Source organism: Strix uralensis, chromosome 34, assembly GCF_047716275.1.
Source record: "Strix uralensis isolate ZFMK-TIS-50842 chromosome 34, bStrUra1, whole genome shotgun sequence".
Taxonomy (NCBI): domain Eukaryota; kingdom Metazoa; phylum Chordata; class Aves; order Strigiformes; family Strigidae; genus Strix; species Strix uralensis.
In genome coordinates, this window is record NC_134005.1 from 2,235,398 (window position 1) to 2,248,002 (window position 12,605).

At 45.5% G+C, this 12,605-nt stretch overlaps 1 protein-coding gene across 1 annotated transcript in view; it reads right to left on the minus strand.

The window, feature by feature from the left end:
* LOC141936847 (ras-GEF domain-containing family member 1B-like) overlaps positions 1 to 11,187 on the minus strand; it is a 72,462-nt gene extending 61,275 nt beyond the window's left edge. The window contains exon 1 of the mRNA XM_074854183.1: positions 10,920 to 11,187. The gene's annotated coding sequence lies outside the window, so the exon portion shown is untranslated. The remainder of the gene's footprint in view (positions 1 to 10,919) is intronic.
* Between the last annotated feature and the right edge of the window lie 1,418 nt (positions 11,188 to 12,605).

Consider the following 12,605-nt stretch of genomic DNA (forward strand, 5'->3'; position numbering starts at 1 on the left):
GCAGGAAAGTCCAGCCCTTTATGTCCTTCCAAAGGGACTGACACGGCTTTTTCCAGGTGGCTGCTCGGGACTTCTTGTGTCTACTTCTCAAGCAGCTCCATTTCTGCTGGGTACTATCCACTTCAGGGTATGTATAATACCATTAATGCAGGTAATATTGTTGGGGATATGCTCTGATTTGAGAGAGTGCAAGCATTTCTCTGTATTTCTACATCAGTGAGAAAGGAAACAGCTTGTTTTCACCTAGTATGAATACTTTCAGAAGCCGGGGGAGGAGAGCTGGAGGAGTGCTTCTGTTACAGCTCACTGCTGTGAAGTCTCACAAGAGTAACATCGAGTCCTTCAGCCCATAAATATCCCACTCAACATCTGAATTACCTCAAAAAAATATGAGAAGTGCACTCACTGGCTTCATACTTCATAGCATAGAACAGCAAGATGAATACGAAGACTGAGAGATTCATACTCAAAGGCAGCACCACCAACAGCCACTTCTGCCATCAGGAAAGATGAAGTTTTTCTGTTCTCTCTCACTGAGAATTTAAAGCAAGTTAATCATAAGTGAAGTCAAAGGGGATCTATGTGCAAACCATGCAGGATCTGCACCTCAGCTGTTGGCTTGCTCACAGTAAATTCAAAATCAATAAATTGGTGCTCAGAATGAACCTAGTGCTAACAGTCCATGTGGGAGGCACCCTGAGAACTTTGTACCATATTTTCCACATTTTGTTTTTCAGTTTGGGGTTTGGTTTTTTTTTGAGGCAGCTAATTTTATGATATCCCATCATGTTCTTCCCCATCCTACAGTGACAAAGCTTCCTGCTGGTGGGGTGAAATTGTCGAGAAATTCTTTTACCAAACAATGTTTAACTTTGTAGTTAACGAGGCCTGAGTGATTAAAGTGCACAGAGAAGAAATCCTAACCTTGAGAAGAGACACATCCTGGCAGAACTGCTCAAACAAGGCGGAGAAGAACAACTTGGCCAGACAACAGAGTTGGGACACATCCAAGGAGAAGAAATTGTCCTCAAAAGGCTCATGACCGTAAAAGGGAAAAAGGAGCACGGGGGTGACTCCCCGAACGACCATCGAGGACCACGTGAGACCCCCGCGCACGCGTGGTGTAGCTTTGCAATGCCAACATTATGTAAATGTAGTAGATAGGCAGAGAGGTGGAGACTTCTTGGAAAATGTATGAATATTCATGTCTTTAAAGTATTAAAGGATGAACTTTTATTTTATTGTAAACACGTTAGGTGGAGCGATCCCCGTGCACCCAGTGCTGTAATAAAGAGAAGGCCTGCTTCCTAATGCTACGTTGCTGTTAAGAGGTTTATTCCCTATTTTGGTGACAAAATGAAGATACTTCTCTGAAGAATGTGATCGTTTTGGGGGCTTTCTTTTTCTGGCTAAGGCAGATCTGAGGGGAACCTAGGAAGAATGGCCCTGCAGTCACCAATCTGCATGTGAAATGAGAGCACCTGCAGTCAATTCTCAGCAAATTTAACCCCACTAACAATAGCTCCTGACCAACAAAACAGGAAGAATAACACACAGATTTCCCATCCTTTGTCTACCATCTTGTCTACCAAAAATAGTATTTTGTTGTGGCACACCATCTTCTCCTCTGTCCTTGAAGAGCTTTGACCATGGACGAGGTGGTCCACAACAGAAATTCTGACCAATGCCACCTCCCCCTGCCCAGGCTGAAGAACACAAAAGTGCAGAAAAAGCATTTCTAGAAAAGTCTAAGGCTACTACTGAGGATAATGACAGACGGGGAGCCACACAAAACTGAGAAAAGGAAATGGAATCTCTGAAAATTACTAATAACTATTTTTCCTTTTGAGATTAATCAGCCATGGGAAGCAAGAGATATCCCAGGAAAACAGGGCCGGACAACCTCCTGGTAAGACGAGAGCCACCCTGTTTCTGTGGCAGTGGGCAGACAGTGCCCTTCTGTATCAGCCTCTGGAGTGACATAGTTCTGCTTCACAATTTTTTCCTATTATTTCTCCAGTTTCCTATGGATGGAGGCAAATTTCTTCTCCCTCTGTTTAGCTAAGTGACCTTCTGCTACACGCAGATGGCCTTTTTTATGGAGAAACAGGAAAAATAGCTCTCCATGTGGTTTTTTTCCTGCTGAATGGCCTTTCTGTTCACCACTTCATCTCATCAATCATGAGGCACACGGGAGTTTGTCTGATCATCTTCTTTCTTTAAGCATGCTTGGTCAAAACTTGCAGCTTCAGTTCCAGCCTGTGAGAACTTCCCATAATACTTTCCAAATTCACAGTTCTTTCAGGCTGCAGCTCCCAAGCGGGCCAGTACACCTGCATCGGTGACAGCCAACTACTGCTCCCAAGCCACTCCAGTCACATTTCTTTTGCATCACAGTTGAGGCTCAAGGTCAAATGTCATGGTAGCTTTGACACTGCAGTGATATTTCACTTCTCTCAGGGTTAGGCTGTTCTTGGCTGAGCAGCACAGGCAGAGGAGCCTGCTCACCTCCCTCTGCTTGGTCCCACTGTGAGCACCTACAGCAGGGAGCACTTCCCTGTATCTTGCTGCAATGAGTGAAGTCGGGTGTCCCCCCCCCCAACTCCTTGTTGCCCCAGGTACCCTGGGCAGTGATTGTGCAATGATGGGGAAGTTACTTCTACGTGCGGACAAAGGGCAAGCAAAGGAGAAATGGTGGCTGCGACTCAAGTTCACTTCTGTCCTGCTCCTGCTGCAGTAGTGTAACGACACACTTGTGCCTTTCTTGCTTAGGTAGAACCCACCGCTCTGTTCAGTTTAGCATTAGGCTATGCTAGTTGTGTTGGGTTTGTGTGGCAGGGTCTTGGTAGCACAGGAGGGGGCTACAGAGGTGGCCTCTGTGTGAAGCTTCTCGCAGCTCCCCCAGCTCCAAGTCGGACCCACCTCTGGCCAAAGCTGAGCCAATTAGCGACGGTGGCTGCACCTCTGCCATAACGTGTTTAAGAAGGGGAACTGGAGAAGAGTTGTGAGGGAGACACCTCTGCAAACACTGAGGTCAGTGGAAGAAAGGAGGAGGACGGGGAAGTGTGCCGGTGCAGAGACCCCTGCAGCCCGTGGGGAGAGGGCCGGCTGTGCCCTGCACCCATGGAGGTCACCGGTGGAGCAGATGCCACCTGCAGCCCGTGGAGGACCCCACGCCAGAGCAGGGGGCTGTGCCCGGAGAAGGGCAGGACTCTGAGGGCAGCCCGTGCTGGGGCAGTCAGTTGCTGGGAGGGCGGCAGCCCATGGCGGGGACCCACGCTGGAGCAGTTTGGGAAGAGCTGCAGCCCGTGGGAAGGACTCATGTTGGAGAAACTTTGTGGAGGACTGTTCCTCGTGAGAGAGAGCCCACGCTGGAGCAGGGCAAGAGCGTGAGGAGTCCTCCCCCTGAGGAGGAAGGAGTGGCAGAAACAAGGGGTGATGAACTGACCACAACCCCCATTTCCTGCCCCCTGCGCTGCTGTGGGGGAGAAGGTAGAGAAATCGTGAGCAAAGCTGAGCCTGGGAATTAGGAAGAGGTGGGGGGAAGGTGTTTTTAAGATGTGGTTATACTTCTCACTGTCCTACTCTGTTTGACTGTTAGATTAAGTGTTGTTGGTGTGGTGTTTAAATTAAATTGTTGTTCTTTTTCTCCCCCTAACAAGTCTGTCTTTTGCACATGACCATAATGGGTGAGTCATCCCTGCCTGTTCTTGTCTCGATTCCCAAGCCTTTTTTTTTTATTTACTTCTCCCCATCCCTGAGGGGGAAGGAGTGAGTGAGTGGCTGTGTGGTTGGTGCTCAGTTGCCCTCTGGGCTTAAACTATGACACTAGTATGCCCCTATTTTACAGATTACTACCTCCTCCTTTTAGGATCTATGCTATTAAATTCTCAGGGCAGACACAGAATTCTCTCATCCCCTTAGAATCAAAAGCTGTGTTATTTTCTCTAACGGTCACATACAAACTAGCCAGTTACACTCATTCATTTTCAGCAATGGCTAATTTCTCACAGAGTATTCCTCTGCAAGTGATTCTGCCTAACAATCTGTTTGCTTACTTGATTTAAATCCTCCATTTGCAGGTTTGATTCAAGACCTTTTGCTTTCTGAAAACGTCTAGCCTGAAGATAGCAGGTCGCTAGGTACCCCTGGCTTTTCAGGTCAGCTTTCTTATGTGGAAGAGCAGCAACAGCATCATTACAAATCTGATAGATAAAATACAGCCTGTCAAGCTGAATGAAATCCATCTTCCCTGTTTGTTTCCATTTACACTCCCCTCCAAGCCCACTGTTCAGCATCCCTGACATGAACAGCTGAAGTTCCTCATCTGTATTCTGTCAGTGGTGCCCTCTTTTACCATGTCTTTGTCTATCACAATAAACTGTGATGAAGCTGTTACCACGCAAGCTCCTTTACACTCTCTAACTGCACTTACAGAATCCCAGAGCTTGTTCCATTTTTCAGGCTGCAGAGCCATCAGGTCGAGGGACTTGCCTCCCAGCAATATGCTTTTGTGGCAAGCAACCCACTCCAACAGGTTACCTTATGCTGTGTAGCAGAGAATAAACTCCCTCCTGCTTGTCACTAGTTTTTCAGGTTGTCACTAAAATAAATAAAGTGAAAGTGACCCCACTAGCATCAGTAAGAATGTATCACTGATATCTACAGGAAAATGTTTTCACCAGATTTTTGTTTGAAGAACAACAGCTGAAACACAGCCTGACGTTTAAAGACTCCCTTACGTCCACTGTGGGCCTGCAACTTCAGTAAGGATTCACTTCAAAGTCCTAATTTGCTCTCCTCTGACTTGGCAGCACAATCCTCTCATAACACCATCACCTCTGCTAAAGCTGTCCACAACCCAGAGGGATGCTTAGGGTATGCTATTTTGTAAAACTTCATACTCTGACAGACAATATGCATCCTTCGTATAGCTTCAGCAGTGCAAGCTTAACCATATACGAAGATAAAGCAGCACCACTACCTGATAGCACAAACCCAATTAAACCACAGAGCTTTTTCACGTGGATTTTAGGAGAAGAAACTTATGGCAATATAAGATACATTCCTATCGTTCTGCCTAAAGCCATTCTCAAAAAGCTAATGGAAACAGCAGCAGGGATGGGGAAATCAGAAATAATTATACCCCCGGAGAAGTTACGGGGAAAGTAAATCTGCTTACAGTTTCCAAAGTAGGCACCCTGCTGTCTGGGAAGATTGCTGTTTATCTAATAAGGGGCATTAACCCAGATTTCTTGGTTATATCTGATGGGAACAGTTAGATTAGCAAACAATAGCATTTCATCTTTTGGCTAAGGCATCACAAGCTTTAGGAAAGATCATACAGGATGAAGAATGAATGATGTCCCCTCCATTACACTCGATCTGACGGGTCTCCCACTCATGCTACCCGAGCACAAGATGCTGTCACAGCATCTTTCAAATGCTCTGCTCTGCAGCCATTCCCAGACATCGCAGACACAACCACACGCAGGCTGCGCTAACAGGGCTGGGGCCTTTGTAACTTGTGTTACACAAGCCCACACCTCCCAGTCCTCCAGGCAGGAGACTAACCACCAGGGAAAACAGGATTTCACCTGGGCCCTTTGTTTTTGTTTAACAGCAGTGACTCAGATCTTTGGGAGTTCTCTCTTTCCAACAGGACACCCATTCCTGTTGGGAAGGGAACTGGACTGATGCTCCGAAGGAGAGGAAGCAGCTCCGGTACACACCTTTCCTTTCTATCACCGCGGGATTAGCAGTCACGTGCCCAGCTGTGCGTGTGCCCAGTGCCTGCTGCCCATTTTTCTCTCCAGGGTTTCTTGCTAGCTTTTTCTATTTGCATTTCAAGAGCCTTCCTCAGTGGCAGGGGAGAGGTTTTCCTGCCAAGAACTTTGACAGGGAGAGAGAAAGAGGGAAGAAAGCAAAACATGCAGCTGTAGTGACAAAAGCAGAGGCTGTCTTCTCTGAACCATCGTATCGGGTTATTCAATACAGATAAGTAGATGCACTTCCCTAAGTTAAAATAGCAGAGATCTATGCTGAGTAGAGCTAAATACACATGCTGCCTTTCAGTTAATGTGTCTCTTCTTTATGTAATTAAGAAAGGCAGTGTATGGAAAGTGAAGAATAAATGTTCCCAAAAAAGCTTCTTCAGCTTCCTCCAGGAGAAAACAACAGCTTTCCAGAGAAGAGCTTTTTCAACCCAAAGTGATACTCAGACACTATCCCATGAAACACGGTATCTTACAAGTACGTTAAAGAGTTTCTCTGGAGAATAGGGACTGACTACGTGATGAATCCTGACGGCTCCATCCAGAACAGAAGTGTGCTGAGGTACAACTGCAGCAGCGGCAGATGCAGGTGCAGCGCCAGCAGCTCACAGCAAGGGCTGCCGCACTTCATCCCAGCAGTGAAGCTGGTCTGCACCCAACCTGCTGAGAGAGGCAATTACCTGCTTTCTGCTGCACTGGACAATGCAGGCTCTGTGCATTCTGGACACCACATTTATTATTATGGTCTGGGAACAAAGCTTATCTCAATATGGACACCTGTGGAGGAAGGAGGATGAAAATCCAGGTAGGGTTTCCAGAGGCAGCAATGATATGTGGATTTCTGCAAAGCCATGGAACTACTGCGCTTGGAAAAGCCAAGTCCTTTCTCTTTCTTCCACCAGTCTGCACTGGAATTCATCCTAACTGACAGCCACAGAAGGATGAGGCTGGAGTGTCTGTAATGCACTAGAAAGCAGGGTCTCACCCCTCTCTCCTCTGAACTTGCCTGTCTGAAGGCAAAAATCCCAAACTGCTCATCTTGAGGACGCCAGCCCCTCTCCTCTGGGGAGCAGCCTGCACAGGTGCTCAACACTTCTGTTCCCACTGAAGAACAAGGGGATCAGCCCCTGCACACCAGACACACACCCACAGCTCACGGAGTATGGCTGGTCCTTGGCAGAAAGGGCTCTCTCCAAGTACAACACCTCAGTCACACTTATCTTACTACCTTAATTATCTGTCCTATAACCAGCTAATAGGTGAGAACACAAGAAGGCCAAGACACACATCGGTGCACTTGTGTCCACATCAGTTCAGAGAAATCCAAAGCATTACTCATTTTACATAAAAGCTGAGTTTTAATTTGCTTGATTATGAAAAACAAATCATCCTTACAGCCTCTGACGATCAGGCAGATTCTGAAATGGGCTCGTCATACCAAATACTCTTACTTCCCAGTGTCCATCTGTGGCAGCAGATACTGGCACAGCACCGGTCACACACAGACCCTCACCACCTCCTCTCAGACCCAAGTCCTGAAGGGCTACACCGAGACACCAGAGACAAAGGGAAAGTAAAGGAAGGCCTGACAGCCAAGGAGGGCTCTTTGTCCTTGACATGCAACGAAGAGCAACACACTGAAATATCATGGGTAGTGTCTGCACTCTGCTCTGAAAATGGCTCTCTGGAAACAGCAGCACACACCGTGGAAAGAGTAGGTGAGATGCTTTACACAAAGCTCTGCCAGTGCCTCTCAAGGCCGACCTACAGTACCTCAGGGATCAGCTTTAACAAGCACACAGTCACTTCTTAGAGGGTGTGAGGAGGCCTCGGAGCTCCAGAAAAGAGCAGCTAGAAAAAATACGTTTGACCACTAACTTTATTACCAGCACTGCTCGCACAGTAGCCTCATCCTTCACATCAATTTATGTAGCTTAAGCGTGTGCGGGTCCCTTCCACTTCCATTTTGACTCAATCACTTGAGACTGCTAGAACTGATTGAAAGTAATTGTAACATGCATTCTGAAAATCTCAAGACAGGCTGTTGGGATGGTAATATTGTGAAACAATTCAGACAAGGGAGGCTGCGAGGCACCTGTGCACGTCCACAGCATGGTACAGGCACTATACACGCACTCACATGATGGAGAACCTCTGGTTAGTTTTTTGACATAAGTATCTGGGAAAGCATCCTGGGGGCAGATGTGTAATTTAAAGTCTAGACCAGAAACTGGGAAAGGAAGACTATTCACCTTATGGAAGGCACTGGGATTTGGACAAGGGACATCTTTCCTGCTCTACAGAACTACTGCAAGGATTAGCCAGCACTTGGATAATTATGTTTAAGAACAGTCCTAGAAATAACTTGCACTGCATGCAGAATGGAAAAAAAAAAAAAAAAAAAAAAGGTGACACATTCAGTTTACATAACACCATAACAAACCCCTCAACTTGCTACAATTCAAAACTGAAAGAAAAAAATCGATAAGGACATAAATGGCTTCTGGCTACCCCACAATAGCCACTTCAGCATCTTCTGCAGCTTTAATTATACTTTGGTTCACAACCTTCGGCACACCTCAGTAATATACAAATAAATAATAGCGATGACCACATCTGTCCCTTTGTAAACACAAGAGAAAAACACCTATACAGCACTTCACCTATTATTTCAATAAAATGTTTTGAAGAACAATACGAGAAGAAAGGTCATTTAAAAAACAAAGTCAAACCACAGCATTTGAAAACTAAATACGCTTCTGCTTGGCTGAACTGATTTACCTTTTTTCATACCTGAAACATTTGTACTGCCATTTGAAAACGCCTCCATTGAAATCTGCTGTACAACTCCACGTGTGCAGGCACTACGTAGGCACCCCCCCCTCACCCACACGGCGATGTGCTGTCATGCAGGTGTGGGCACAGACACACTCACAGCATCAGCCACACTCTCTCAGCCTCTGTTGCAGGCAAACAAAGCAAAGGCCAACTGTTTTCTCTATCAGGAGTCCATTTTAGCCGTTAGCACAGAACTTTCCTTTACAGGGCTTCTCTTCTGAAAGCTCCTTTCGTTCAATACCAATTCTAGTTGCTGCTGCTTTTTCAGCTGGGTCACCTTCTATTTGATCCATTATACAACAAAATAAATTTATGTAAGCCAAAAACGATCTGTTTCAATACCACTAGTTTGCTTCTCTTTCTCTCTCTAAAGAATCTACAGATCCAGCTGACTCCTCTTCCTCTGCTACGAGGAAAGTCTTTTCTCTTTCCGCACTCCAACCTTTGAAATGCACGGTAGCAACATACTGATTTTTCTAGGGTTTAATGCTGAGTCTTTTTGTACTAAGATAGCATAATGCCTCTGTTCTTCCACTCCAAATGGCAGAACAGAATAGTAGTAAGTGACAAAACCTGATGATTAAGATCCCTTGAAAGTAGTACAAAATTACTTCTCACACTGCACTACCACGTGCAATACTCCTCCTATCCTCTTCTACTCAGAATGATCTGGTTCCCAGAGTATGAAATTCCATCTGTCTTGCCCATTCACAGCAATCCTGGCAAAGGTTTTCTTGAGGGACTGATGTTCTTGTGCTCTTTAGCTTTTGATAGTCACTACGTGGTACCTTCCAAGAGATGTCCAGAGAGTATTGCACTGTAACCTCCTTAAATCTAACCCTCTTTGTGAGGTGTCAAGGTGAGAGCTCAACACCTGAAAAAGTGAAAAGAGTGTGACATTCCTAGCTTGGCCATTTTGTTCCAGGTCTGTCCTTCTGGTGCGTGAAGGTCCTTGAGGTTTAAAAGCAGTGCACTGAAGGAAGGAGCTTCCAAGAGAGATTGCTCTCCCCTTGGCCTCAGCATAGCTGTTTGCACCTCAGCACAGAGACTGTGAAATGGTTTACAAATAGACATAATTTGCATAGAGCAAAACCACCGTCCGGGGCAAAGCAAGAAGGAAATCAGGTGTTTGAATCAGAAAGCACTCTGAAAAACTAACTGCCAGCACCACATCTATCAGACTTCAGTTCCTTTTGAACTGACTTGCACACAGACCGTGTTCATTTCCGACAACACACACAGTTGGCTCAAGCTCAGAACAGCCACACTTGAAGCTTACATTTGGCCCCAAATGGCATGTTGAATTCACAAAAAAGGCTTTTTTCATCCAAGCACTATGTAACTTGACTGACATATTATCAGCATCCTAAAGAAATAACTCCTTGAGAAAACTGCTCCTTAACTAGTCACTACAAATGTTTATTCCCTATGGAAAACAAAGGGTTTCCTGAGTTGTATGTCCTGTATATGTCAATTTTAGGCAAATTTACATGCCAAGAGCATAAAATAGGCTTTTAAAAGTTAAAAAAGGGCTCTGCTCAGAAATTTCTGGTTCATATGAACTTCCACTCTCAGCAGCTGTGTTTGAGGTCTACAAAGCAATCTCAAAGGACCGAGCCACAAACGAAGCAGAAGGCTTTTTAGGTACACAACCTCCTCACTCGCTGTCATGCTTTTGGGCCTGGCTGAGCATCACAACTTGCAAGCCAGGGTTTCGAAACGGAAGAAAAAAATCAAAAAGTAAGAGCTTTTGAAATGAGAAAAGAACAACGCAGTTCAAGCGACAGAACAGGGAGATTCCTAAGACTGCGCCTCACTGCTGAAATGAAGTAGGATTCCTCTCACCTCAACATAAACATGTTCCATATGAATGCTGGAGCTCATCTTTGAGACTCCCCTGGTCGTCCATGGAGAGACATGCGCTCCTCAGGTGTGAGCAACTGCCTTTGAAGGCAGACTTCTAAAATAGATGAGACAAATGGCACCTTCAAAGTGCCCCTTCACCAAACGCAGGGGTGGTCTAGACACTAGCTGAGGTATGGATTGCTGCGTTATAGCCACAGAACACAGGTAAAGGGAGTGAAGTCTGCTTTCCTGCCAAGTGGCACCAGCACACATCAAGAGTAATTGCTGTGAAGTGGCTCACAAATAGAAGAGTGCATTCAAATCTGACACTGCTTTGAGAAGTTCATCTCTGATAATCATGCAATTTAGATCAAGAAAGGGAAAAACAGTTTCCTATCCAGTTCCCTAAAGCTGTATTTCAGAAACCAATTCCTTTTATTAAAGAAAATTTCAAATACTCACTTTAGTTATGGGTTAAAACAGAACTGGAGTTTTTCAAACATGCTTGCCTTTTCTTTTCCAGATTCTCTCTCTAATTTACTCTGTGCCAGGTGCTTGCATTCTCTTTCTTCCTCCTTGCTTATTTGGGTATTTCTCCTCAAATACTTGCACTCTCTCTTGCATGAGTTGCAGCATTGGAACAGTAGTTTCCAAAGAAACTTTTTCTAGTCTCTAGGGCCTTCCTCTTCTCCATCCTGTGCTTCAGAGAGTAGAGCTAAATCTCACCTGCTCTGGATTTCCCACTGTCAGAGACGACAACCCACTGAGGAAGCACGTGGAACACCACTCATGCAGAACACGTACAGTGAGCTGACACAAACCCTGTGATCGCTGCGCCCTAACAGAGACGTCATCAAGCCCTGGGATCTGTCTGCATGTTTTATGTGCTGGGAGAGATCCTGGTGCCAGTCCCTGCTGAACATGCCGCTAAGTGACGTTTGTATCTGAGCCAGGGAAAAGGCACAGGTCTGCACCGTTACTGACCAAGCAGCAGTACTGCTGGGGGAGAAATGGTCGTTATTTTTAGTCTGCAATTACAACGCAGACCTTAAATATACACGGAGTAAGTGTGCACTACCTGCACAGCCTCTTTGCCTGAAAAGCTTTTGTCTGTATGCCGCTTTATTCATCCAGTCCACACGCAAATGACATCTGCAAATCAAACAACTTCAACAGGTAGGCTTGAGACCAACACCCCCAAGGGCAACTTCTCTTCCTGAAAACGCACATCAAAAGCAGGACTACAATTCTGGTAACAAATCAAGTGTCTGGGAAGTATTTGCTTTACCTCTTCCTGATGGTGAGAAATGTGGTTTTTGTTGATCCTACCTCCAAATTTCCAAAAATCTATTCTAATGAAATCTACAGAAAGACCTGGAAAAAGACTACGTAATTTCTCACAGGGTTCTCTTGTCGTAATGCTGCTGAACCTGTGGCAGAGAAGAGTAAACACAGGGCTTTCAGGATAACTCTAATCCATAACAACTGTCTCACATTTCCTCCCAGCAGCCAGACCTATATCCTACCACAGAAGGGGACAACTATAGCAGGGAGCTCTACAGATACAACTCTTCCTCACATGATTTCAGTAATAGCATTCATTATTATTGAACACGTAACTAAAGTCAGGGAGCAACACTGCACCCAGTGTACTCTAAGAAAAACCAGTTTCAGGAGTCCATTGTCTTCTAACCCTATGATGCAGGAGTAGGCTTATTCCTAATCATCATCAGGAGATGAGAGATACATTTAGAATCCTCTTGTAAACAAAACCACAGATGGGGAGAATTATGTCCTTGCAGAAGAGGCTGCCAGCATATTTTGTGCCCTTGGAAGGGCTTGGTTTGTTATTTATATCAACTCCAGATGATCTGCTCTTCAACAGTGCTCTAAGTGAATACCCCAAAGTGCAGACACTCACTGTTCAGAGCACAAAAAACAGTGCCAAGGCAGCTCTGCCATTACACGTGCAAAGTGTCGACAGCCTTGACAGGAGAGGGCCTGAGATTTCTCTCTCGCATGGACACATGCATTCACCTACACACACACCCCTCCTGTGAAATCCCAGCTCATGCCGTGCACCTGACAGTGAGCCAAAAAAGCAAGAAGGGTCTTCAATAGCAGCTAAGAAGTGCTCATTAGCTCTGG